Raw genomic sequence first — 25,055 nt, 5'->3', positions numbered from 1 at the left:
AATACCAGCAAAGCTGTGATTCCTTTTGAGGGCGGCCTTATCAGCACTCCTGATGTGGGGCCCGACTACGTTTCTCTGCGGCCAGTCGGGGGTCGCATCTCTTTGTATTCAGAAGCCTGGCTAAATATCACCCAAGACAAGTGGGTACAAAGAGTTGCTACCACAGGCTATATCATACCCTTTTCCCTTCCACTGTTTGTTCCCAAAAAGATCCCAGATGTTCCACCCAATCACAGGGATCAGGCAACTGTGGAGATCAACAAGTTGCTCTAAAAAAGAGTCATCCACCCCGTCCCAGCAGACCAGACAGGATCCGGAACTTACTCCAGGTTCTTTTTAGTCCCAAAACGAACCGGAGACTGGAGGCCAATTTTGGACTTCAGTAGATTAAACGAATCCGTGAAGGATGACAAGTTTCGGATGGTCACACTGCAGTCGATACTCCCGTTGTTAGGGAAAGACTATTGGATGTGCTCTCTGGATCTCCAAGACACCTACTACCATATAAAAATGGACGAGGCGTCAAGGAGATATCTGCACTCCCGGCTGGGAGCCAGTTATTATCAGTTTCGTGCTCTGCCCTTTGGTCTCACCACAACCCCCAGGGTGTTCACCAAATGCATGGCAGTAGTGACAGCTCACTTGAAACATCAGTGATTCCAGGTGTTTCCGTATTTGGATGACTGGCTCCTGACCGCCCCCACTAGGCATCTACTCATCCAAAACAGGGACGCCACCATTCAACTTTGTGCTCAACTAGGGATCTCCATAAACTGGGAAAAATCTGCATTACTGCCCTCGCAGTCTGTGATTTTTATAGGTGCAGAGGTAGACACAGTGGATATAACAGTTTGTTTCCCCGCCGAAAGAGCACAAAACCTCATCTCAAAAGTTCAGCGTCTTCTTCCGCTTCGGAAAGTCAAAGCAAAATGGGTTCTTCAACTTCTCGGTACGATGGCCTCAACCATTCTGTTAATACCATTAGCCAAGTTGCACATGAGAATCCCCCAATGGCTCCTGTCTTCCCAGTGGTCATTCCAATATCTACCGCTGAGTCACCCTAACCTGCCTCATTGGTGGATAGCCCCCAACCACTTGTTCATGGGAGCTCCCTTTGTTCCTGCCCAACCCGTTGCCACTGTGACCACGGATGCCTCCCAGGTCAGGTGGGGGGCATAATCTTGGCAGGACTGTCCACGGCACATGGCAAGAACACAGGGCCCATCTGCATATCAGTGTTCTGGAGATGAGGGTGGTGCTTCTGGCGTTGCAAGCACTTCAAGACCTTCTTCCTCCAGGGACGATTGCGATACAGTTGGACAACATGTCTGTTGTGTGGTATATCAACAAACAGGGCGGTACCAGATCTTACCCACTCTGTCGAGAGGCCATGCGAGTTTGGGAATGGGCGATTTCTTCCCAGTGCTTTCTGGTGGCAACGCACATTCCGGGGACAACCAACGTGATAGCCGACAAGCTAAGCTGGGCAGTCTTACTGCCTCACGAATGGTCTCTGAAACGGGAAATAGTGGAACAGATTTTCCGGAGATGGGGACAGCCTTGATGTGACCTTTTAGCCAGCCCAGTCAATGCCAAGTGCAGCAGCTATGTTTCCCTGATTTCCCCCTCCGGGGGAAACACCCAGAGACGCTCTGGTCCATGATTGGCCCACAGGACTTGTATATGCCCTTCCTCCATTCCTTCTTATCCCTACAGTGATTCAGAAAGCCAATCAGCTGGGAAGAAAGTTGATCCTCATTGCTCCCTTACTGGCCTCGTCAGGTCTGGTTGTCCTTCCTCGAGCCTCTTCTCCTGGGCGATCCTTGGATTCTGGACCCAGTTCCAGATCTATTGACCCAAATGTCTGGTTCGCTACATCCCGCTCTCCACACCCTCAAACTGACAGCATGGCTGCTCCAGTTCCATCTCTAGTCAGGCTTCATGATGTTTCTTCCTCAGTGTCACATATTCTCTTATCGCATAAACCCTCAACCAGAAGTCTGTATGACAGTAAATGGAAAAGGTTTTCTTATTTGGGCACAGAAAACGAACGTGGATCCTTACACCGTGCCCATTCCCGTGATTCTGGAATTCCTTTCGGAGCTTTTTCAGCAAGGATCTGCCGTGGCCACCATCAAAGTACAGTTGGTGGCAATCTCTCATTTTTATTTAGGGTCCCCAAATGCCAACTTTATGTCTCATAAGCTATGCAAGACTTTCTTGAGAGGAGCCACTTTACTGAGACCACCATTACAAGAACCTGTGGCTTCTTGGGACTTAAATTTTGTGTTGTCCAAATTGACATCCCCTCCCTTTGAACCTTCTCACTCATCTTCTTTAAAATATTTGTCTTGGAAGACTGTGTTTTTAGTAGCTATTACGTCAGCCAGACGTTTATCTGAGCTATAAGCCCTGGCTATTAAGCCACCTTATTTAATATCTCATAAAGACAGGGTATCTTTACATACCAATCCTTTGTTTGTTCCCAAAGTTTGTTCTACTGCCACCTTAAATCAGTCCATTGAGCTTCCAGTTTTCTTTCCTAGTCACTGTAATGTAGCTGAATATCATTTCCACCAGCTGGACGTTCATAGACAGCCACATTTTTATTTGCAACGGACCAAAGAATTTCGGAAGTCAGACCAATTATTCATTGCTTTTTCTGACTCCAGATTGGGCTTACCAGTTTCTAAGGTGACATTGTCTAATTGGATTTCTAGTTGCATAGCCTTCATCTACAATTCGGAGGCTAGACCTTTACTCCACAGGATCAAGGCTCACTCTACCAGGTCTCTGTCTACCTCTGCAGCCTTTCAAGCCAGGGTATTACTTGATCATATTTGTGCAGCAGCTACGTGGGCTACCCCTCACACCTTTATTACTCATAATAAGTTGGATTTGGCATCCAGGGGTAGAGCTTCCTTTGGCTCCACGGTGCTCAGGAGTATTTTCCAGTGAGCCACCCAAGAATAAGGCGCTAGGAACGCTGTCCCATATGTAAAAATGAAAGTGAGATTGGACTACCTAACATAAAGAAGTTATGCAATCACCATGACGTTCCATGTTGGTAGTCCATTAAACCCTTCATTTTTACCAACCTGCCCTTCTGCCCCCATCCTGGAAGATCTGGAGGTAATAATTTGATTCTTTTGGTTGGTGACCCTTTAGTATTGGTTTGTTGGTTAGGGGTTTTCTGTTTCTAGCGAGCAGCAATCAAGATCTGGGGATTGCACTGATGCACCATGGGATACCTGCTTAGCCACGAGCCAACCAGAAGTCTTCGAGCATGTAAATCGGCTCCGAACCCATATGTAAAAATGAAGGGTGAGATGGACTACCAACATGGAATGTTATGGTGAGTACAAAAATTCTTTTTTTTTGTCAGTGATTCCCTTGATTTTACTGGTTCCTCAAGCAATGTTTTAGTGGTAACACTTGACATAGTGGCTCTGTACCCTAGCATTCCTCATGTAGTTGGCATGTGCTTAGTGGAGATATACCTCATGAACCATGCTGGTAAAGAGCTGGGTAAAGCTCAGACTGTTTGTAAACTTCTACAATTAGTTTCATTTTCAGTGATAACATTTACCATCAAATTAAAGGTGTAGTCATGGGTGCTAAAATGGCACAGGCTTATGCTAATCTAGTGCTTAGTTCCTGGGAAGCTGACACACACATTAATTTGAAAGTATTTAACAAAGTGCATCTCTATAAGCGTTTCATAGACAATATATTTTTGCTCTGGCTGGGCTCCCGGAATAAATTAAATGAATTATTTCCGACATCAACGAGAGCACATGGTTTCTTGACTTTACCATCTCAGATATAGGTCAAACAGTTAATTTCTTGGACATTACCCTTTCTTATGATAATATTCATAACAGTTTCAACTCCATGAGTTATCATAAAGACACCTTTAGAAATAATTATGTGGACTACAACAGTCAACATCCCCTGTTTATGAACAGAAATAATAGTGAAGGGCTAATAAGTACATGTAAGTAGACTTGTTAGTGAAGATCAGTTTTTTTAAAGAATGCAGCTTTCTCAGAAATCTCTTTTTAGAGAAAAACTACACTACCCCACTGAACTCAGACCGTTGTTTTCATGACGTTTATTCTAATAGACATTCTAGGCACCAACCGGTTTTTAGGCATGGTTTTACAACTAACACAGGTCCCGTTAGTAGTGACTTGTCATGTTTTCCACTACCTATCTCATTAGATTCACAGAGCATCAGGCACTGTATTGCCAAAAAATGGAGCATCATTAATGTAAATCAAGAATTATCAAAAGCTCTAGGTCCAGCCCCATCCTATTGCTATAAAAAAATACATCCTTGAAGTTGTTTCTGGAAAATGAAAAGAAATATCAGAAGAAACAGCCGTCTGGTCCCACATGAATGAACACTTGTGGTCACTATATTTGCTGTCAACATATTCTGATCAGAGATAATCACAAGTTAACAGCACAAAACCTCTCTCCAGTTCAAAGATTCATTTGACTGTACCACCAAGAATGCTGTGTACATCGCGATATGTTCCCTTTGTGGCGCTTTCTATATTGGAAAAACTATACGCAGATTAAGTGACAGAATAAAAGAGCGTATCAGAGCAAGTAGAATCACAGATAGTAAACTTGCTTTAGCTAAACATAGTCTGGTTTGTTCCCATTTTTCTAATTTTAAGTTTGCAGTTTTGGACAAAGTGGTTGTTCCCTTTGGCTATGTCAGCCCTCTCCTGGAGGTCAGGAAATTACAATGGCAAGTGAGACTTCAAGACATGCCCCCAGGGCTCAATGGAACTTTAAATATAATATGCTTATTAAGACGGTTAAGATAAGACACCCACCTAGTGGATGGGGTTTTAGTTCTATTTTTTTTTAATTTAGAACTGTTACTGTAGTTTTAAACTTCCACATTTTGTTTACAGTATCTAGAGTATACATTTAAAAGAGGTTACTGATAAGTTTGTGTTTTAAAGTAGTAAATGAACAAAAGTTCTTAACTTTTAGTCTACGGTCCGATTTCTTCTGATCAAGGTTTTTATTGTTTTATGTTAGTTAATTGGTGTTTAGTGCAAGCAGTGTCTTATAATACAGGTGTCGAAATTTCAAAATGAGGGGCCTATGTAAATAATATTTATGTAAGATATAGATTCAAGTATAATGTTAGATCTCTGTACCTGTAGAGAGTTCATCCATGGAGCTAAATTTGTTAGTTCTGACAAAGCTTGTACTGACAAGGAGGCAGTGCTCTCATCTGGCTGTTTTATTTTCAATCATGACTATTTACTGTTTTTACTGTAAGTTTACTTATCTTATTAGCTATGGAAAATTATTACTTTTAGCTACCCTCCAGTAAAGCAAAATGTTTACTTGGAAGAAAACAACTTTGTGGATTACTTTGCCAGATTCTAGTAGCACCGTTTTCTTTTTTTAAATCATTCACCGTTTCAGTTCCTGTTTGGTTTGTTTTTTTGTACAGGAGGTCACAGTCTTTTATCCCTTGAGGCACAGGAACTGAATTCTTGGATCTTTGAAATGCTTTGTTGTTATGCAGCGTTTAAGTCTAGAGCATACCATTTATTTATCTATGTGTCATGAAGGAGGAAATGAAATATTTGGTCACTTACCTAATACTGGGCCGGATTTATGAAAGCTTGCACGGAGTTGTAGAGTAGAGTAAGACGTCAGACAGCCAATATGTCTGCCGAGCGATCCAGCAACAGCCAGCAGGGGTGTGCATGAGAGCTTCTAAAGCTACTCTTGCACGGACTGCATCATGGTATGCAAATTACCTCATTTGCTGCTGAAAGCTATGCAAATGAGGTAAATTTGCAATCCAAGGAATGCTAACCTGTCCGTGGAAGATTAGTGTTATTTACAGAAATGTACTCTGTTGGTAACAGAATACCGATGTTCATCGTGTTTCACTGTTGCAGTCATGACTGTAGGGTTATTCCCTGCCGGCAGGCAGCCCTCGGTCGGCCAGAATCCCAAAGTCTGTGTCCGGCGTCGGCTGTTCAACTCTGCTCCCTGACGTCAGAGCACCAGGAGTATAAAGCTGACAGCCGACGCCATCTTCTCCAGTCTTTCTTGCCGTGCGGTGATAGCAGTTCGCAAGTGCTGGTCGGTTGACTCCTGACAAATATTTCTACGTACTTCGGTCCGAAGACTTTCTTCTCCACTCAAAGCTAAGTACCCGTTGAAACTTTTTCTTGCTCCACTCCGATGTCAGAAAAAGTTAATAATTGTATTTCATGTGGGAAGCAAATACCTCATAAGGATTTTCATTCTTACTGTATTCCTTGCTGGGGCCCTGACCACGACGTAGCTAGTTGTCGGTTTTGTGCTAGATTCAATCAACGTACAATTAAGCGAAGGTACGATTTTGCCTTTCATTACTTCGGTAGACGCTTTAACTACAAAATGTCGTCAGATACGCTTCCATCTACCGGAGTTCACAAGCGTCGCAGGGATAAAGACAGGCCTCCGAGGTCCAAATCTGATGATAGCGCACATGTGGAGCCAGCTTCAGGTTCGGCCGTAGTCAGTGAGGCGCTTTTGCAGCCCCTGTCGTCGGCCATTTCAGAACCGACGGCCGAAACGGACTCCCATGAGGAGCCAACCAGGCCTTTAAATGTCTCTGTTGCAGGACCTTCGGACAACGCTCCTTCGGATGGGTCCGGAGCCGCTGTGCAGGTACCGGCTTCTGAAGGGGTTTTCAGGCCTACTCAGCTTCAAGTAAAGGCAAAGCCAAAGGCAAAGACTCCTTCTAAATCAAAGACTTCAACACAGGCCTCTTCTGAACCGGCTCCCAAGTCACAGAAACAGTTACTCAAGATGGCGGAGGATTTACTTACAATGATTAGGGGTTCTCATCCCCCTCCAGACAAAAAGCCAAGGCAGGATGTTTATTATGATTCCTCTGATCAGGCTTCTGTTTCCTCAGTTTCTTCTTCTGATCAGGAATATTCTTTTCCTCCTTATGAGGATTCTGATGCGGAAGAATCCATTCCTTCAACTTCTCCTCCTGAGGATTTTTCTTTTGGGGAAACTCTGCATGAAATGAGGGAACATTTTCACTGGGAGGGACAGGAATATTCAGAATCCAAGAAAAGACTGAGGGATTTTCTTCTTCTACCCCAACATAGATCCCTGGCTATTCCTCCTGTTTTGGATATTGTGGATGATGCCTTTTCGGAGGCTAATTTAACCCCTGATTCTTTTCCTCCTGCTCCTGTTAAGCCTGATAGGTACTACAGGGTTCCTGATTCCCATCAGTTTTTATACAAGAATCCTACTGCTGACCCTGAAACCATTTCTCAGGGTCCTAAGGGTGTTAAGGCCGCTACTGCCAAAAATCCTGTTCCTACTGAAAAGGATTCTTGAGCCTTGGAAAGATGGGGCAAAAAGGTGTACACTTCTGCTACTGTGTCCATTAGGGCTTTAAACTGTCAGTTTCATATGCTTAAATATCAGCAATTTCTCTTGCCTGTCTTAAAACAGAAATTTACTTCCATTTCTGCCTGTGCAGAGGATAAGGAATTACATGACTTATTGCATGCCACTGAACAAGTTGGGAAGCATGTTTTACACTGTGGATTTGATGCCTTGGAGGCTTCTTGTACAGTCATTAGAAGACATGCATGGCTAAAGGAACAAAATTTACCTGAACAAGTAAAGGCTAAATTATTGGATGCTCCTGTTCAGCATAATGTTTTGTTTGGATCTAAAGCTGAAGAGGTGATTAAAAAGATGGAGGATAAGGCGAAATCCATGCAAACAATTAAAGATTTCTTACAAGTACAGCCTCCTAGATTTAGCAGGAATTGGCCATCAAAAAACTGGTTCTTTCCCTCTTCAGACAGGCCTCAAAGGGGTAGATATAGACGCTCCAGAGGGAGGCCTCAAACACAAGCTGCTTATAGACCAAGGCAATGGACTGCTTCTACCCCTAGGGGAGGAGAGGACAGGCCACAGTCTCAAAGGAAACAAACTCAATGACTCCCTCTGTTGGGCTGCAGGAACGTCTTGCCTGAAAGCCCCTCTTGGAGGAAAACTCTCTCTTTTTTACCAAAATTGGACTCAAATAACCCAGGACAAATGGGTTTTGGATGTGATTTTAAGAGGTTACAAATTCCATTTTCATACTTTGCCAAGGCCAAGCGGATGGCCAGACCTTCCAAAACATCAATGGACGGAGGCCTTAAACCAGGTGGAGGCTCTTTTGGCTATGAATGCCATAGAACTGGTACCTCTTTCAGAGATCGGAAAAGGGTTTTACTCAAGGCTCTTTCTAGTCCCAAGAAAGCAAAATTCATGGTGGCCCATTCTGGATCTGTCGGTCTTGAACACCTTTCTAGAGATTCCAAAATTCAAGATGCTTACTCTACAGCAGTTACTTCCAATGCTGTCCAAAGATGCATGGATGGTGACTTTGGATTTAAAGGAGGCATATTTACACATTCCCATCAGGCAGGATCGCAGAAAATACCTCAGGTTCAAGGCCGGATCGAGGCACTTTCAATTCTCTGTGCTGCCCTTTGGTTTGTCTACTGCGCCCAGGGTCTTCACCAAATGCCTGGCTCCAGTAGTAGCTTACTGCAGACTCAAGGGAATTCAAATTTACCCTTATCTGGACAATTGTCTAATTCAGGCAGACAGCAAGGATGTCTTACTCCAGCATCTAGACTTTGTACAAAACCTCCTCAAATTCCTGGGATTTTCTGTAAACATAAAAAAGTCAAATTTGACACGATCACAACAGATAACTTTTCTGGATGCTCTTCTAAACACTACAACCCAGATGGCATTTCTGACATCCGAAAAACAATTACAGCTGGCATCAACTTTCAAAGCCTTGGCAACTCTAACCCTTCTATCTGCAAGGAAATTCCTGCAGGCTTTTGGTTACATGGCCTCATGCATCCTTCTCATACCATATGCAAGACTACACATGAGGAAAATACAGTGGTACCTAAAAAGTGTATGGTCTCAACATTACCACAGTTTGGACATACTGATTCCGGTCCTTCCTTGCCTTCAAAAGGAATTTCTTTGGTGGTCCAGGGCATGTGCTCTAAACAAAGGGAAGCCCTTCCGTCTACCTCCTGCCTCTCAGATTCTAACCACAGACGCCTCGGATTATGCTTGGGGAGCCCATTTTCAGGGCATTTGTCTGCAGGGCCTTTGGACAAAGGATCAGAAGCACCTGCATATTAACTTAAAGGAAATGTTAGCCATTCAGAAAGCTCTATTGGCCTTCAGGAATCTCATGCAACCAGGACAACTACTAATACGGACAGACAACACCACAGTTATGTGGTACATAAACAAGCAAGGGGGATCTCATTCCTACCCCCTTTGCAGACTAGCCATGGATTTATGGAACACAGCTCTAGCTTGCAATCTGGATCTTCAAGCTCAGTTTCTACCAGGGAAACAAAACTTACTGGCAGACAGTTTGAGCAGAAACCTTTCGGATCCACACGACTGGATGCTGGACACCAAAATATTCAGGATGATAACAGCAGTATGGGGATGTCCTCACATAGATCTCTTTGCATACCATCTAAATCATCAGCTGCGGAATTTTTTCACCAGGACATTCCACAAAGAGGCTTGGAAAGTGGTTGCCCTTTCATTCAGTTGGAGGAACCTGTCGGGATATGCCTTTCCACCTCTACCTCTTCTTCCTCAAGTTTTATTGAAGATAAAACAGGACAAACTCAAGATGATAATCTTGTTGGCTCCGAATTGGCCTCGGCAGTTTTGGTATCCAACTCTAATAAACCTATGTCTGGAGCCCCCTTGGATTTTACCTCAGTCTCTGAACCTTCTGTCCCAACTTCAGGGTCAGGTTCTACACTCTCATGTCAGAACTCTCAGCCTGGCGGCCTGGTTAATCCTTTGATTTCTTCTTTCCTTCCCAAGCAGGTTGTGGATGTCATTTTAGAAGCCAGACGTCCTAGCACTAGGAAATCTTATGCAGGAAAATGGAAAAGATTTTGTTCCTGGATGCAGGCTCAGGATTCTGATCCTCTTCTTCCTAACATTACTTTAATTCTACTTTACTTGACGGATCTCTTTACATAAGGGTCTCTCTTTCTCTTCCATTAAGATCCATGCATCTATTTCTGCTCATTATAATTCAGACCCTCCCATCTTTTCCCACCAGCTCATGAGACAGTTCCTCAGAGGAGCTAAGAACTTAAGACCTCCTAGATCTCCTCCTATTCCTGCTTGGGATCTCAATTATGTTTTGGAAAAACTAACCTTGCCTCCTTTTGAGCCTGCCGCTTCTGCTGACATCAAGTTTTTTATCTTGGAGGACAGCTATCCTATTGGCACTAACCTCTGCCAGGAGAGTTTCAGAGTTACAAGCTCTTATGGCGGTGGAACCTTATATTATTTTTCATCAAGACAAGGTATCTTTGAGGACTAATCCGACTTTCATGCCTAAGGTGGTTTCCAAAGTGGCTTTAAATCAAACTGTCCACTTGCCAACCTTTTTCCCCACTCCTCAAAATAAAGGGGAAAGGATCTTACATTCCTTGGATGTACATCGACAGCTACGTTTTTATACCTGAACAGAACAAAGGACATCAGAAAATCAGAACAATTGTTTGTTTCTTATGCTTCAAGTTCCCAAGGTAAAGCCATTTCTAAACAAACCATTTCTAAATGGATTGCTCATGGAATCAGATTTTGTTATTCTCACCATGGAAAGCAAATCCCAGGGAGCATACGGACTCATTCCACCAGAGCTGCTGCCACTTCTGCAGCCTTCCTCAGGGGAGTTCCTACCAAGGACATTTTGGAAGCTGCAACTTGGAGTTCAGTGCATACTTTCTCTAAGCACTACAGTTTGCCTCTCTACTCTTAGTCTAGGGCAGGCTTTGCCTCTGCAGTCTTGCAGGGCCTTTTAGTCGCCCCTCCTTCTTTATGACCACCTCCCTTTCTTTCAGCTTTGGGATTCTACCCTACAGTCATGACTGCAACAGTGAAACACGATGATCATTGTACAGTTGTGTACACCTACCATAAATGTAGATGTTCGAGTGTCTTCACTGTTGCAGTCTGGGTTTCCCTCCCTCCTGTCCCCTCTTATTTTTACTTTTGTGTGGTTCCTTTTTTCACCATTCTTGAGGTGTATTTGCAAAGGTTTTGGGACCATTTTCATTTTGGGACTCCTGACTTCTGGGGCAAGAAAAACTGGAGAAGATGGCGTCGGCTGTCAGCTTTATACTCCTGGCGCTCTGATGTCAGGGAGCAGAATTGAACAGCCGACGCCAGACCCAGACTTTGGGATTTTGGCCGACCGAGGGCTGCCTGCCGGCAGGGGAGAACCCTACAGTCATGACTGCAACAGTGAAGACACTCGAACATCTACATTTATGGTAGGTGTACACAACTGTACTTTCTGCAAATTGCTAAATGGAGCTATGACAGCTCCAAATAAATAATGCATCCAGTTGAGGAATCATGCCAATGGCCAAATATAAGACGATTGGCATTTTTAAATGTTTAGAATTATTAAAATCTAATTTTCCCCCCGATCTCTGATGTTTAAGCATAGCGCAGCGCCGCACAAACGTGCGGCACTTAAAACAAAAAAATGATTTCAAAATAGCCAAAAATAGGCATTTTCACTAAAAAGCTTATCCTGCCATGCAGGTGAATGGCAGACTGAAGACAACATGGCCACTGAGTACTGGTTGCTAACGGGGGGAAGCTCAGTGTGAGAGATGTAACCAAGCATTAGTAGGCAATCCTATGCCAATGAGGATAAGGATAGTGAATCCCAATCTTCCCCAGCATGTGAGCCATGTCCCAAGAGTGTAAGTGTAGGAGTAGGTGAGTAGTAGAGTAGAAGATAGGTGACATCATGAGGGTGTGTGTCAGAAAGGCTGTATGGTTATTGGAGCACAGTGTCCTGTGTTTGCCCTGAGTTGCAAGAGGCGTGCCTACAGTTGTCCTTTTTGAAAACCAGAAAGCAAAGGTGTACGCCGTGAAAATATCTGAAATTTCTTGCAAACGGGCACACAGCGTGTGTGTGTGTGTTTGCGTGGCGCTGCCCCGGGCGGAAACGGAATGGGAAAAGGAAGGAAAAGAAGTAGTAGAAAGTTAACCAAGGAGAACTAGCAGAGCTGCCAGGTGAAATATATCAGAATCAGCCAATTACACAGGCAGCAGAGTAGCCCTGCCCAGCACTTTAAACTCTGCAAACAGCATTCTTCCCTGTTTTTCCCAAGAACTCTGCAACACTGCAGTATACAAAGAGGGAAAGCTTAAAAACTTTAAAGTCAGACAAAATGTTAGGGTCTGCTCTTGCTATTATAAACCAACATGTGCAAAGTGCTGAGGGTGGTGATGTTGTGAATGCTGCTGAGCAACCCACAGTGAGGAGACTGAGAAGAGTATACAGACCCAGGGTAACCTATCAGGGGCTACATGAGCTGGAGATAGTGGAGCGCTATAGGGTGGACAGAGACCTCCTGCAGCAAATTGTTGAGCTGTGCCGGCCACGCCTCACACACACAACCAACAAAGGGAAACCCATCCCAGTGGATACCAAGGTACGTGTTGGCCTAAGAATACTAGCTACAGGTACCTTCCAGAGACCAACTGGTGATATGATGGGGATTTCACAGGCGTCAGCATCCAGGGTACTGCACCAGTTCCTGGATACCATGTCAGCACGTTGGTGAGCACATATAATTCCCCAGTTCCCGTGAGACACTGGCCAGCAATATGCGTCTTTTCCATCAAATAGCAGAATACCCTGAGGTAGTGGGTGCAATAGACTACACACACATACACATCAAAGCACCACCTGGTGAGCGGGGTAGGGGCTACATCAACTGCAAGGGCTTCCCCTCCATCAACTGCTAGGTCATGTGCGATGCCCAGGGCATAATAATGAATGTGTGTGCTGGCTGCCCTGGAAGCTATCACGATTCCCACATCTGGCATCTGACGCAGCTGTACCAGAGATTTGCCAATGGGGACATCCCTGACGGTCACCTAGTGGGGGATGCTGGATACGCACTGGAGCCGTGGCTGATGACACCCATCAGAAATGCACACACACCCGAACAAGAGCTCCATAATGAGGCACACACACAAACAAGAAACATTATTGAGCGTGTGTTTGGGATGCTCACGTCACTGTTCCGGTGCCTGGACACATCTGGTGGAGCCTTGCAGTACTCACCAACTACATGTACCCAAATTGTTATGGTATGTGCCATGCTACACAATACGATCCTGCGAAAACAGCTGCAGCAGGAACAGCATGGGGCAGGGCGAAACAGTCCCCCACCATTGGCAAGACCTGCACAGGCACAGCGTGACTCGGAGGAGGAACAATCTGAGCCTGCCCCAGTAGGCAGAAGGAGGCGTGCCCAGTATGCCCTGGCCTTGGCAAAGAGGCAATGCATAGCACATACACTGACTCAGTAGGAACCCTGGAAATGACACCTCTCTCTGACTCGCACATATAGTAAAAGAGATGCTTAACTTGACACTACCTGATGTTAAGTTGTCAATCTCGCCTTCATTCTTGCTGGATGGGTTCGGAGCCGATCCTTGGCTCCGACTCTGCCACTTACTAAAGCTCAAGAGCTAATTTTGCCAGCTGGGGGCAACCCTATATCCCATGATGCAAGGCGAAGACTACCCAGATCTCGTTTGCCGCTTTCGCTTACGAGGTGCCTTTTTTTAACCAGCTCAGCTCCAGGTAAGTTTCTTCAAAATTAGACTTTTAGTCTCATCCCTATAGATTTACTCACCTTAGTTGTTGTGTGAACTTTTAACGATTAATTTAACACTATTCCCGTTATTTATCCCTTCCCCTAAGTTAGGCCTTAAACCTCCCCCTTTTCCTAGTTTTTTTTCTGTCAGGGATTCTGTGTGTGTTTGAGTGTGTTTGTATCTCTGTTTAAATTTTTTATTATTGGATTGGGTGTTTTTTTGTGTGTGTGTCCGTGTTTCTTTTTGTTACTTAGTGTTTCCTCGACACAGCTATGTCGAAGGACACAAAGGTCTCAGGCTTCAAGAAGTGTGACTCGTGCTGTCAGAAGATGTCTCTGACAGACGGTCACACTTCTTGTGTTTACTGCCTGGGACCTCTGCACCTGCAGGACTCTTGTGCTATCTGTCATGCCTTCAGCCCAAGAGTCCTGCAGGAGCGCAGAAATAAATGAATATTGAGGGGCTTATTAAAGCCTGAGAGCTCCCCGACTAAGTCGGCTCCGGGGAAGCCCTCGAAACCAGTTAAGCCTTCGGCTTCAAGTCCTAAGCCATCGGCTACTGGTTCTCCTTCAGTGTCGAGATCGGCTCCGGCCGGAGCCGATCCTTCTGTTTTAGAAGTTACAGTATCGGCTCCATCCGGCGCCGATGCTGCTAAATCTGGGCACTCAGGGTCGGCTCCGGCTGGAGCCGACGTATCCTCGGCTTCTTCGGCTCCACCTATTTCAAAAAAGAGATCACGATCCCCCTCGTTGGAATCGATACATTCGGCTCCGAGATCACCCCTGCTCTCGGAGCGGAGCCATCGGAGCCGTTCTTCTCGGTCGTCCAGGCTGTCCGATCACGACCTTGAGAGAGTGGTGAGTAGACTATTAAAGTCTCAGGCATTGGCCCAAATGCTCCATAGCCCGTCTCAACAGACGGTAGCTATAACACATCCACCTAACATTCCTCCTTCGACTCTCTTACAGAGCTCGGAGCCGGAGCTCCTCGAAGCCGTGACTGTTGTGACTTCGGAGCCGATACCACCCCCCCCTTTCGGCTCTGTCGTCCTCTGCTCCAATTTCCTCCTTGAGGCCTTCATTGGAGGGATCCGGGCGTCTGGTCTCTCTCGTCGGCTCCGAGGGGGCGAGTGGCATCGGACCCTTGTCTGACCCTGTTCTCCCTCTCGGAGCTTTGGCGTTGGTGAGCTCAGCCCCGACATCGGCCTCGGAGCCGTCCCTGTCGGTGAGTCCTGGAGTTCCTATCTCTTCGGAGCGGGAGCCTTCTGGCCTCTCTGACGGGGGAGCCTTTGAGGTGATGAGGAGTGTACTAGCCCCTGGGCATAGTCAGCGGTCAGTTCCATCAGCTCCTCCCACTACAGTGCCTGCTGACGTCTCTTCCCACTCTCTTGCTCCCGGACCCAGAGATCCAACGCCTCAGGTTTCCCCATTGGGAATATCTTCCTCTTCCGAGGCTTCTCCTGATCCGTCAGGGGAACCTCCGCGTAAGAGGACATGTAAGAGGAAACATCTAGACTCCCCCAAGTCTATTACATCCGATACTGACTTGGATGAGTCGGAGGGATCCCCAAGGTCCCCCTCTGAGGATGTCTTTCTCAGACATCCTTGAACTCCTTAAGCAGAGGGGGAACTGGCCTTTCCTTAATCCTTCCGAGGACGAGTCAGTATACCTGGAGACGTTCGGGTCTCGACCCTCCACCTCCTGGGTGTCTCCGCCTTTCGACCCTCTTATGGACGTGGTGGCTCGGAAGGCATGGATGGCCCCGGATTCGGTGGAACCTACTCCTCGGAGGCCTTCTAAATTCATTACGGCCCCACTTGATAGGCAATATTTGACGAAAGGTGTCCCGGTTGATGCCATGGTGGTGGCTGCAGTCACCAAGAAGGAACTAGCTGATCCTTCAGTACCTGTCCATCCTTCTAACAAGGATTCTAGGACTATGGATAGGTACGGCAAGCAGATTTTTTCTTCAGCGACCTTTGCCATGCGATCGCTGAGCTACTTGTGTCACTTCACCCGCCTTCAAAGAGATGTTCTTAAAGAGTTGGGAGAAGTTTTACAGGATCCGTCAGCTGCTGGGTCTCAGGATAAGATTAACTAACAGCTAGGAATCCTAAACTCCATTGTTAACTCCTCCATGCAGCTCATTTCATATGCAGCCGATGGAGCGAGTAGGGCTGCAGGCACAGGTGTGGCTTTAAGGCGTCAATCCTGGATGCGGCTTTGTAATTTTGCAGATCCCTTCAAAGCGTCCTTCACAAACTCTCCCTTTGATGGCTCGACTTTGTTCGGACCTCAAGTGAAAGACACCTTGACTAGATGCGAACAAGATATTTTTTAAACCAACGAGATGGAAACAAACTGCTGAACAAATGCTGGAAACACTCAGAGCCCAAAAGCACGAGTCACCTTAACGCAGCTTTATTATTACAAATAGAAGTGGCGTTTTCGCTACAAAATACAAGTAGCTTCTTCAGAGGTATATGAGAAAAAAGGCGCCAACTTTTAGTCATATAAATACTTGAAACGAATGACATCACTTCCTAATTGATTATAAACGAAAACACAGTTCTGAAAAGACAACATCTATAAACCCTTATTTTAAATTTTAAAATTTTAAAAAACAATGCTACAGACATTGATACATATTAAAACATTATAACCATAGTCATCTAATTCAATAGATTAAAAACATTAAATAGAAATTTTGGGAGTGACATGAGAAAGTGAGAAATAGGAGATAAAATATACCTCCAATCAAGTGGATGTCTCTCAATGACCATAAATCACCTCCCTGCATAAAAATCTATATATAAGTGTAGGTACACTAATTAAACATTTTATGTCTGAATATATATACATTTAACACAATCAGTAGAGGCTGGTAATTATTGTTAAAAGTCAACAAAATACAAAATTTCTAAAACCGTAGGATGACAGCTACCTAAGGTAGGACCTATACTTGAGAACTGGTGCTATATTGCAACTCTCATTCAACCCAGGCAAGTTGAAGGCATCAAGTTTCAGTTGCCATTCTAACTCACAGCTCTCTAATAGGAGAGAAACCGGACCGCCTCTAATGGAAATGGGTATTTGGTCAATACCCATAAAAACAAAACTATGTCCTGGGTTGTTGACAGTATGTTTAGCTGATGCGTTGTCACAATTCATATTCTTTATCGCATAACAATGTTGGTATATGCGTTCTTTGAATTTTCTGTCGGTTTTACCGACATAGAACCCAGGGCAACAAACACAGAATGCAACATGTAGCACCTTCCTTATAAGACAGAAAAAATATGATGTGCATTTTAAAATCAATTGTGACACAAAATCCATTATATATGTTGCATTCTGTGTTTGTTGCCCTGGGTTCTATGTCGGTAAAACCGACAGAAAATTCAAAGAACGCATATACCAACATTGTTATGCGATAAAGAATATGAATTGTGACAACGCATTAGCTAAACATACTGTCAACAACCCAGGACATAGTTTTGTTTTTATGGGTATTGACCAAATACCCATTTCCATTAGAGGCGGTCCGGTTTCTCTCCTATTAGAGAACCATGAGTTAGAATGGCAACTGAAACTTGATGCCTTCAACTTGCCTGGGTTGAATGAGAGTTGCAATATAGCACCAGTTCTTAAGTATAGGTCCTACCTTAGGTAGCTGTCATCCTACGGTTTTAGAAATTTTGTATTTTGTTGACTTTTAACAATAATTACCAGCCTCTACTGATTGTGTTAAATGTATATATATTTAGACATAAAATGTTTAATTAGTGTACCTACACTTATATATAGATTTTTATGCAGGGAGGTGATTTATGGTTATTGAGAGACATCCACTTGATTGGAGGTATATTTTATCTTCTATTTCTTATTTTCTCATGTCACTCCCAAAATTTCTATTGAATGTTTTTAATCTATTGAATTAGATGACTATGGTTATAATGTTTTAATATGTATCAATGTCTGTAGCATTGTTTTTTAAAATTTTTAAATTTAAAATAAGGGTTTATAGATGTTGTCTTTTCAGAACTGTGTTTTCGTTTATAATCAATTAGGAAGTGATGTCATTTGTTTCAAGTATTTATATGACTAAAAGTTGGCGCCTTTTTTCTCATATACCTCTGAAGAAGCTACTTGTATTTTGTAGCGAAAACGCCACTTCTATTTGTAATAATAAAGCTGCGTTAAGGTGACTCGTGCTTTTGGGCTCTGAGCGTTTCCAGCATTTGTTCAGCAGATGCGAACAAGATGGCAAGACTCTTTCTGCCGTAGGAGTGCGTTTCTCCACTCCTTCAAGACCTTACCCAAAAGGTCAGAAGGGAGGGAAAATGTGGTTCCGCAAATCTCAAGGAGTCACGCCTGACGCACGAGGTCAGTTTACCCCCAGAGGCAGAGGGGGTAACAACAACAGACGCCTCCCTAGAGGCAGAGGGGGTCCGCAGAATCAGGGTAGCAGGGAGCCTCTCTCTGACAAACCCTTCCAGCATCCCTGAGATGTTGCCTGATTGTCCACCTTCGGAGGCAGTCGGGGGAAGATTATCGCTGTACCCCAAAGCCTGGCTTTACCTTTCTCAAGATAAATGGGTACAGTCGATCATATCCGAGGGTTACAAAATTCCCTTTATTCAAACCCCAGTTCAGCAAAAGGGAACCCTTCCAGACGTTCCACCCGGTCTAAGGGAATTAGCAGTACCAGAGATTTCAAAACTGCTAGCAAAAAGAGCCATCCAGCCAGTCCCAGCAGACCAAATAGGATCCGGTATCTACTCAAGGTTCTTTTTAGTACCAAAAAAGACAGGGGACTGGAGACCAATATTAGATCTCAGCAAACTAAACAAGTTTGTAAAGAAAACAAGATTCCGGATGGTCACGCTGCAGTCCATTCTACCCTTTCTGGGCAAGGATAATTGGATGTGCTCGGTAGATCTTCAGGATGCGTACTATCACATAAAAATTCACAGGCACTCCAGAAGGTTTCTCCGCTTTTGGCTGGGGACCAGTCACTTCCAATTCAGAGCCCTGCCATTTGGACTCACTACAGCCCTCAGAGTGTTCACCAAATGTATGGCAGCGGTTACGGCTCACCTGAGACGTCAAGGATTCCAGGTGTTTCCATATCTAGACAACTGGCTCCTCACTGCCACCACCAGGCATCAACTTCTCCAAGCCAGAGATTACACCATTCACATTTGCAGATGGCTAGGAATTTCTATAAATTTCGAAAAGTCTGCCTTGTCGCCTTGCCAATCTATTACTTTTATAGGCGCCAAATTGGACACCGTACAACTGTCAGCAAAGTTAACAGACCAAAGGATCTTGGACATTCAAAATCACATCCAGGTGATTCTTCTCAGCAACAAAATTCTGGCCAGATTTGCTCTGAAAGTATTGGGTCTTATGGCGGCCCCCATAACACTTATTCCCCTTGCCCGCTTTTACATGCGTCTTTTACAATGGATGCTGTTCGCCCAATGGTCCTTTCAACAACTTCCCATGCGTCACAGGATCATAATAACTACAATTTGAAAAAGGCATCTGACCTGGTGGATATCGTCCCCTCAAGTCCATCAGGGCAGACCCTTTGTTCCTCCCGCCCCGGTCGCCACGGTTACATCGGACGCCTCCCTGATCAGGTGGGGGGGGGGCATTATCAGGGCACGATGGTCCATGGAACTTGGCAACCTTTCGAATGCCATCTGCACATAAATGTCCTGGAGATGAGAGCAGTGCTTTTAACGTTGCAAGCCCTCAACGACTCTCTTCCCCTGGGAACTATTGCAGTCCAAACGGACAATATGTCCGTAGTGTGGTATGTCAACAAGCAGGGCAGAACCAAGTCCTATCCACTGTGTCGAGAGGCTCTCAGACTGGCAGTGGGCAATCTCTTCTCAGCGGTTTCTGATAGCAACGCATATCCCCGGGAAATCCAACATCATAGCGGACAGGTTGAGCAGAGCTATTCTCATGCCTCACGAGTGGTCTCTCAAACAATCAGTGATGGAAGAGATTTTTCAGAAGTGGGGCCTTCCTTGCTGCGACCTTTTTGCTACACCTCAAAACAGCAAATGCCCCGACTTCTTCTCCCTCTTCACCCTTCCAGGCCATCCCCCCAGAGATGCTCTAACCCAAGAATGGCCCCGGGGACTTCTTTATGCCTTTCCTCTGATACCACAAGTAATTCAGAAAGCAACCGCCTTGAGAGCCAAGTTGATTCTCATTGCCCCTTATTGGCCTCGACAGATATGGTTTCCGTTCCTACATAGTTATCTTTTGGTACAGCCATGGCATCTGGACCCGGTTCCAGATCTTCTGACCCACCAGTCGGGGCAGCTGCACCATAATATACCTTCTCTCAACCTCACTGCTTGGTTGCTCCACTTCCATCCCTAGCCAGGCTTCCTATGATTTCTAATCCCGTCCGGGATGTCATAGTAGCTTCCCTTAAATCTTCCACCTGAAGGATTTACACTAGTAAATGGCAACGTTTCTCCTTCTGGGCAAAAGCTAGGAATATAGACCCCTATACTACTCCAATTCATTCGGTCTTAAACTTTCTAGCTGAGATTTTTCATTCGGGATCTTCTTCCTCCACAGTAAAAGTTCAGTTGGCAGCCATTTCAAATTTTCATATAGGCTTCTTGGACCACAACATTATGTCACATAAACTTTGCAAGGCATTCCTTAGAGGTATTTTTTTTACTTAAACCTCCGATTAGAGACCCCCCACCACAGTGGGATCTAAATTTAATTTTAACATCCTTGATTCTTCCCCTTTCGAACTTGCGGCTGCCTGTTCATTGAAATTTCTGTCTTGGAAGACACTCTTTCTAGTCGCCATTACTTCTGCCAGGAGAGTATCTGAGCTTCATGCCTCTGCATTCGTCCTCCCTACTTAATCTTCCACAAAGACAGAGTTTCTCTAAGGACTAATCCGTCTTTCTTACCCAAAGTGGCATTGCAGACGAACTTAAATCAATCCATTGATCTTCCAGTTTTTTTCCCAAATTATTCTAATAGAATGGAACAAAAACTACATTATCTTGATGTTCACCGCCAACTCAGATATTATCTGGACAGAACCAAACATTTTAGGAAATCTGATCAACTGTTTTTATCCTATGCAGAGAACAGGAAAGGCCTTCCAGTATCCAAGGTAACTCTATCTAGATGGCTGTCTTTTGTGATTACTTGCATTTATCAGCTCAGAGGCAAAGAGTTTATTTCTAGGCCAAAAGCCCATTCTACCAGAGCTCTAGCTACATCTACAGCTTTTCAGGCTAGACTTCCAATAGACACTATTTGTGCAGCAGCCACATGGGCCTCTCCTCATACCTTTGTTTCACATTACAAATTAGACTTGGCCTCCAGAGACAGAGCGAATTTTGGTTCGACCGTTCTCAAGAGTCTGTTCCATTGAGCCACCCAGGATAGAGGTGCTAGGGACGTGGTCCCATCCAGCAAGAATGAAGGCGAGATTGACAACTTAACATTAAGAAGTTATGTATCTACAATAATGTTCCATGTTAGTTGTCTTCTCTCGCCTTCTTTCTTGCGTCCCGCCCACCATCCCCCTAGCCTGGTCAGACCGAGAAGATTGTGCCTCTTCCTTTAAGAGGCTTAATCCATTTTTCTAGCTAATCAGCTTTCTAGTGTCACTAGATTAGGTTGATCCTTTTCGGGGGATTGTTATTATTATTATTATTATTATTATTGTCATTTTTAGTATTATTACCTCTTCCTCCTCTCCAGTTGGAGGAATGTATTGCATAATTTCCTTAGCTACCAAACGAGATCTGGGTAGTCTTCGCCTTGCATCATGGGATATAGGGTTGCCTCAAGCTGGTAAAATTAGCTCTCGAGCTTTAGTAAGTGGCCGAGTCGGAGCCGAGGATCGGCTCCGAACCCATCCAGCAAGAAAGAAGGCGAGAGAAGACAACTAAAATGGAACGTTATGGTAGGTACATAACTTCTTATTTACATTCACAGGGGTACAGATTATGTTCCAAATGGTCAGTATTGCACAACAACAGGCTCCACATCTTCTAACTACACACTCCACATCTCACACATGCATGATCTACCAATGCAGATAACAGTAGTCTACAGATATGCCATGTTACCTGCATGCTTCATGTGTGGTTGCTGGGTGGCTCCAACCTCCATCATGGTGTATGTCTGCTGCTGTTGTTGGGCAGGTGCCACGAGGCTCAGGAGCAGCTTCTCCACTCTGTTGAGGGGGGATGGATATTAACACCACCTCCTGTTGCAAGCTGTTGTCTTCGCACATCAGAAGCGCTGACAGACATGTCTGAGTAGATCACTGCAGTGGTGGCGTACCTGCTCATATGTCCAGTTATGCAGGCCTACCTCATTTACCCTCCGGACAACATCTTGCCACATTGCAGTATGCTCCTGCTGGTTCTGGCTGGTTCTTGAGAAAATTAGATTGTAGTGCTGAATCATACAGCTAGTAATGATCTCATCTTCAGCACTACTATAGCTGGGATTTCTGTGATGTGTCATGATCCCTGGAAGTCATAAAGAAAAAATATGTCTGAGCAAGTCATATGGCACATTTAACATTATACAGTACAGATATCACTGAACTGCCATATATAGCAACCTATTAGCTAACTGAGAGTGAAACACTTTAACTACCACTTATCACTGCTCACCTCACAATTGCTTGAAAGTGCCTGGCTCACTCTATCTAATGAACCATGCTCTGCACAGCAACAAAATAAAATCACTATATAAGACTATACAAGAGTACCTGGCACACTGTATGCAACACAATGCACCACGTAGCCACAGCAGATATACATCAAGCTGATGTGTAAAGAAATATGTCATCCATCATAATGAGTGTAAGGTCCAGTAAATGTATTACTATTATACCACACAACTTGTTAATGGCAAACCCATGGCCAAAATATGTGCACAATTGGGAATATAGGTCGCATACTGCTGTAGTCCACTATAAATGTTGCTAGATAAGCAGTTATATGTTTTACCACACATACGACAGAGGACATGTTACAGACATACCCACACACACATCAGACATAATTACAGGACACAAAGGTATGACAACCCAGATAAGCTTTACGTGTGTACTATACAGTACTGTGTGTCAGTACTTACAAAACATTAATCTTGGGGAATGTAATCTGTGACGAATACAGGAACCACACAAAACAGTGGATTTAAGCAATGTGGACATAAACCATACTTTGCTGTACAGGCCCAGAGCTTCAAGTAGTACTACAAGGATTTGGATTCAACATCAGTACCAATCAATAATCATAGATGTAGTGCTTTAGCCTCCAATGACACACCCCAGTTAAAACCAAGGGACTTAATCACGCTGTATGCCATAGCACTTTTTCTGTCTAGCAACAGAATACACAGCTTTTGCTGGGATCAAAGCAAGGACCCATAATACCATGACATAAACAGTTTCCCACTAAGCTATCCCACAAATACATATCTTTGACGTATTCACAAACACATTGACCATCACAGTCAGTCAACAGTACAGAGAATCTATTGCAACAAGTAGATGTAGGTGTGTATGAGTATATATGACTCTCTCTCTATATATCTTCTTCCTCTTTCGGCTGCTGCCGTTAGGGGTCGCCACAGCAGATCAACTGTTTCCATTTCTTCCTGTCCTGTGCATCTTGCTCTGTCACACCAACCACCTACATGTCCTCTCTCACCACATCCATAAACCTTATCTTAGGCCTTCCTGTTTTCCTGTTACCTGGCAAGCTTCATCCTTAGCATCTTTTTCCCAATATACTCTGCATCCCTCCTCAGCACATGTCCAAACCAACTTAATCTTGCCTCTCTGGCTTTGTCTCCAAACCTTCCAACCTGGGCTGACCCTCTAATATACTTATTCCTAATCCTGTCCATCCTTGTCATACCCAGTGCAAATCTTAACATCTTCAACTCTGCCACGTCAAGTTCTGACTCCTGCGTTTTTGTCAATGCCAGTGTCTCCAACCCATATAACATAGCTGGTTTTACTACCCTCTTGTAGATCTTCCCTTTCACTGGTACTCGTCTGTCACAAATCACTCCTGACACTCTTCTCCACTGACTCTATCCTGCCTGCACTCTCTTCTTCACCTCTCTTCCACACTCACCATTACTCAGAACTGTTGATCCCAAGTACTTAAACTCATTCACCTTTGCCACCTCTACTCCCTGCATCCTCACCATTCCTCTATCCTCCCTCTCATTTACACACATATATTCTGTCTTAGTCCTACTGACCTTCATTCCTCTTCTCTCTAGAGCATATCTCCACCTCTCCAGGGTCTCCTCCACCTGTTCCCTACTCTCACTACAGATCACAATGTCATCTGCAAACATCATAGATCACAATGTCATCTGCAAACATCATAGACCACGGGGGCTCCTGTCAGATCTCGTCTGTCAACCTATCCATCACCATTGCAAATAAGAAAGGGCTCAGAGCTGATCCTTGATGTAATCCCACCTCCACCTTAAACGCATCCGTCACTCCAACTGCAGACCTCACCGCTGTCACACTACCCTTGTACATATCCTGTACAGAAATCCCCCCCTCTCTCTCTGTATATGTGTGTATATATATATATATATATATATATATATATATATTTATACATATACACATCCATTGGTGTACATATACATATATATGTAGGCACATATACATTTCACCTTTCATAGTGGAAATATCAATTATACAAAGGATGTGAGGTGTACAGTAATGTAATAATATCGCACAGTCTTGTGATAAATGCATTGAAAGTGTTCACAGCCCAGGTAGCTTTAGCAGGCCTCACTGGCTTCAACATTGCAAACTGAACAAACCGCCACATGTCATATACCAGCACTGTATGCTGTCTTGTTCGTCATACACTAAAACCTACATACAAATATGCGCATACTAACCTTCACCAGCATATATATATATATATATATATCTCCACCCTTCACAAACAGTTGCAATATGTCCCCTGCTCTATGCACATATACAGATGTAAATATATATGACACATATATATTTCTCTGTATGTGTGTGGCATACACATACAAAGTCCACACTGTTGTAAGTCCCTGGACCTCACAGCTGAACTGTTGGGCCTTGCTGCAACACAAACAGGTGTCACATGTGAACACACACTAACATTAGGGGGTATATATGGCTACAAATGCTAGATAAGCATACTAGACTGCTAAAACAGTTGCCAATGCTAAGCTATACTTTAATATGACTATCATGC

General features: G+C 44.3%; 1 protein-coding gene across 2 annotated transcripts in view; it reads left to right on the top strand.

The window, feature by feature from the left end:
- UBE2J1 (ubiquitin conjugating enzyme E2 J1) overlaps nt 1–25,055 on the top strand; it is an 873,843-nt gene that overhangs the window by 485,702 nt on the left and 363,086 nt on the right. The gene's annotated exons all lie outside the window — the stretch shown is intronic.

The sequence above is a fragment of the Protopterus annectens genome, chromosome 1.part0, assembly GCF_019279795.1.
Source record: "Protopterus annectens isolate FY-2018-M chromosome 1.part0, PAN1.0, whole genome shotgun sequence".
NCBI lineage: Eukaryota > Metazoa > Chordata > Ceratodontiformes > Protopteridae > Protopterus > Protopterus annectens.
Note: the sequence above shows the minus strand (reverse complement) of the source record. Positions and strands in the feature narration are given on the sequence as shown.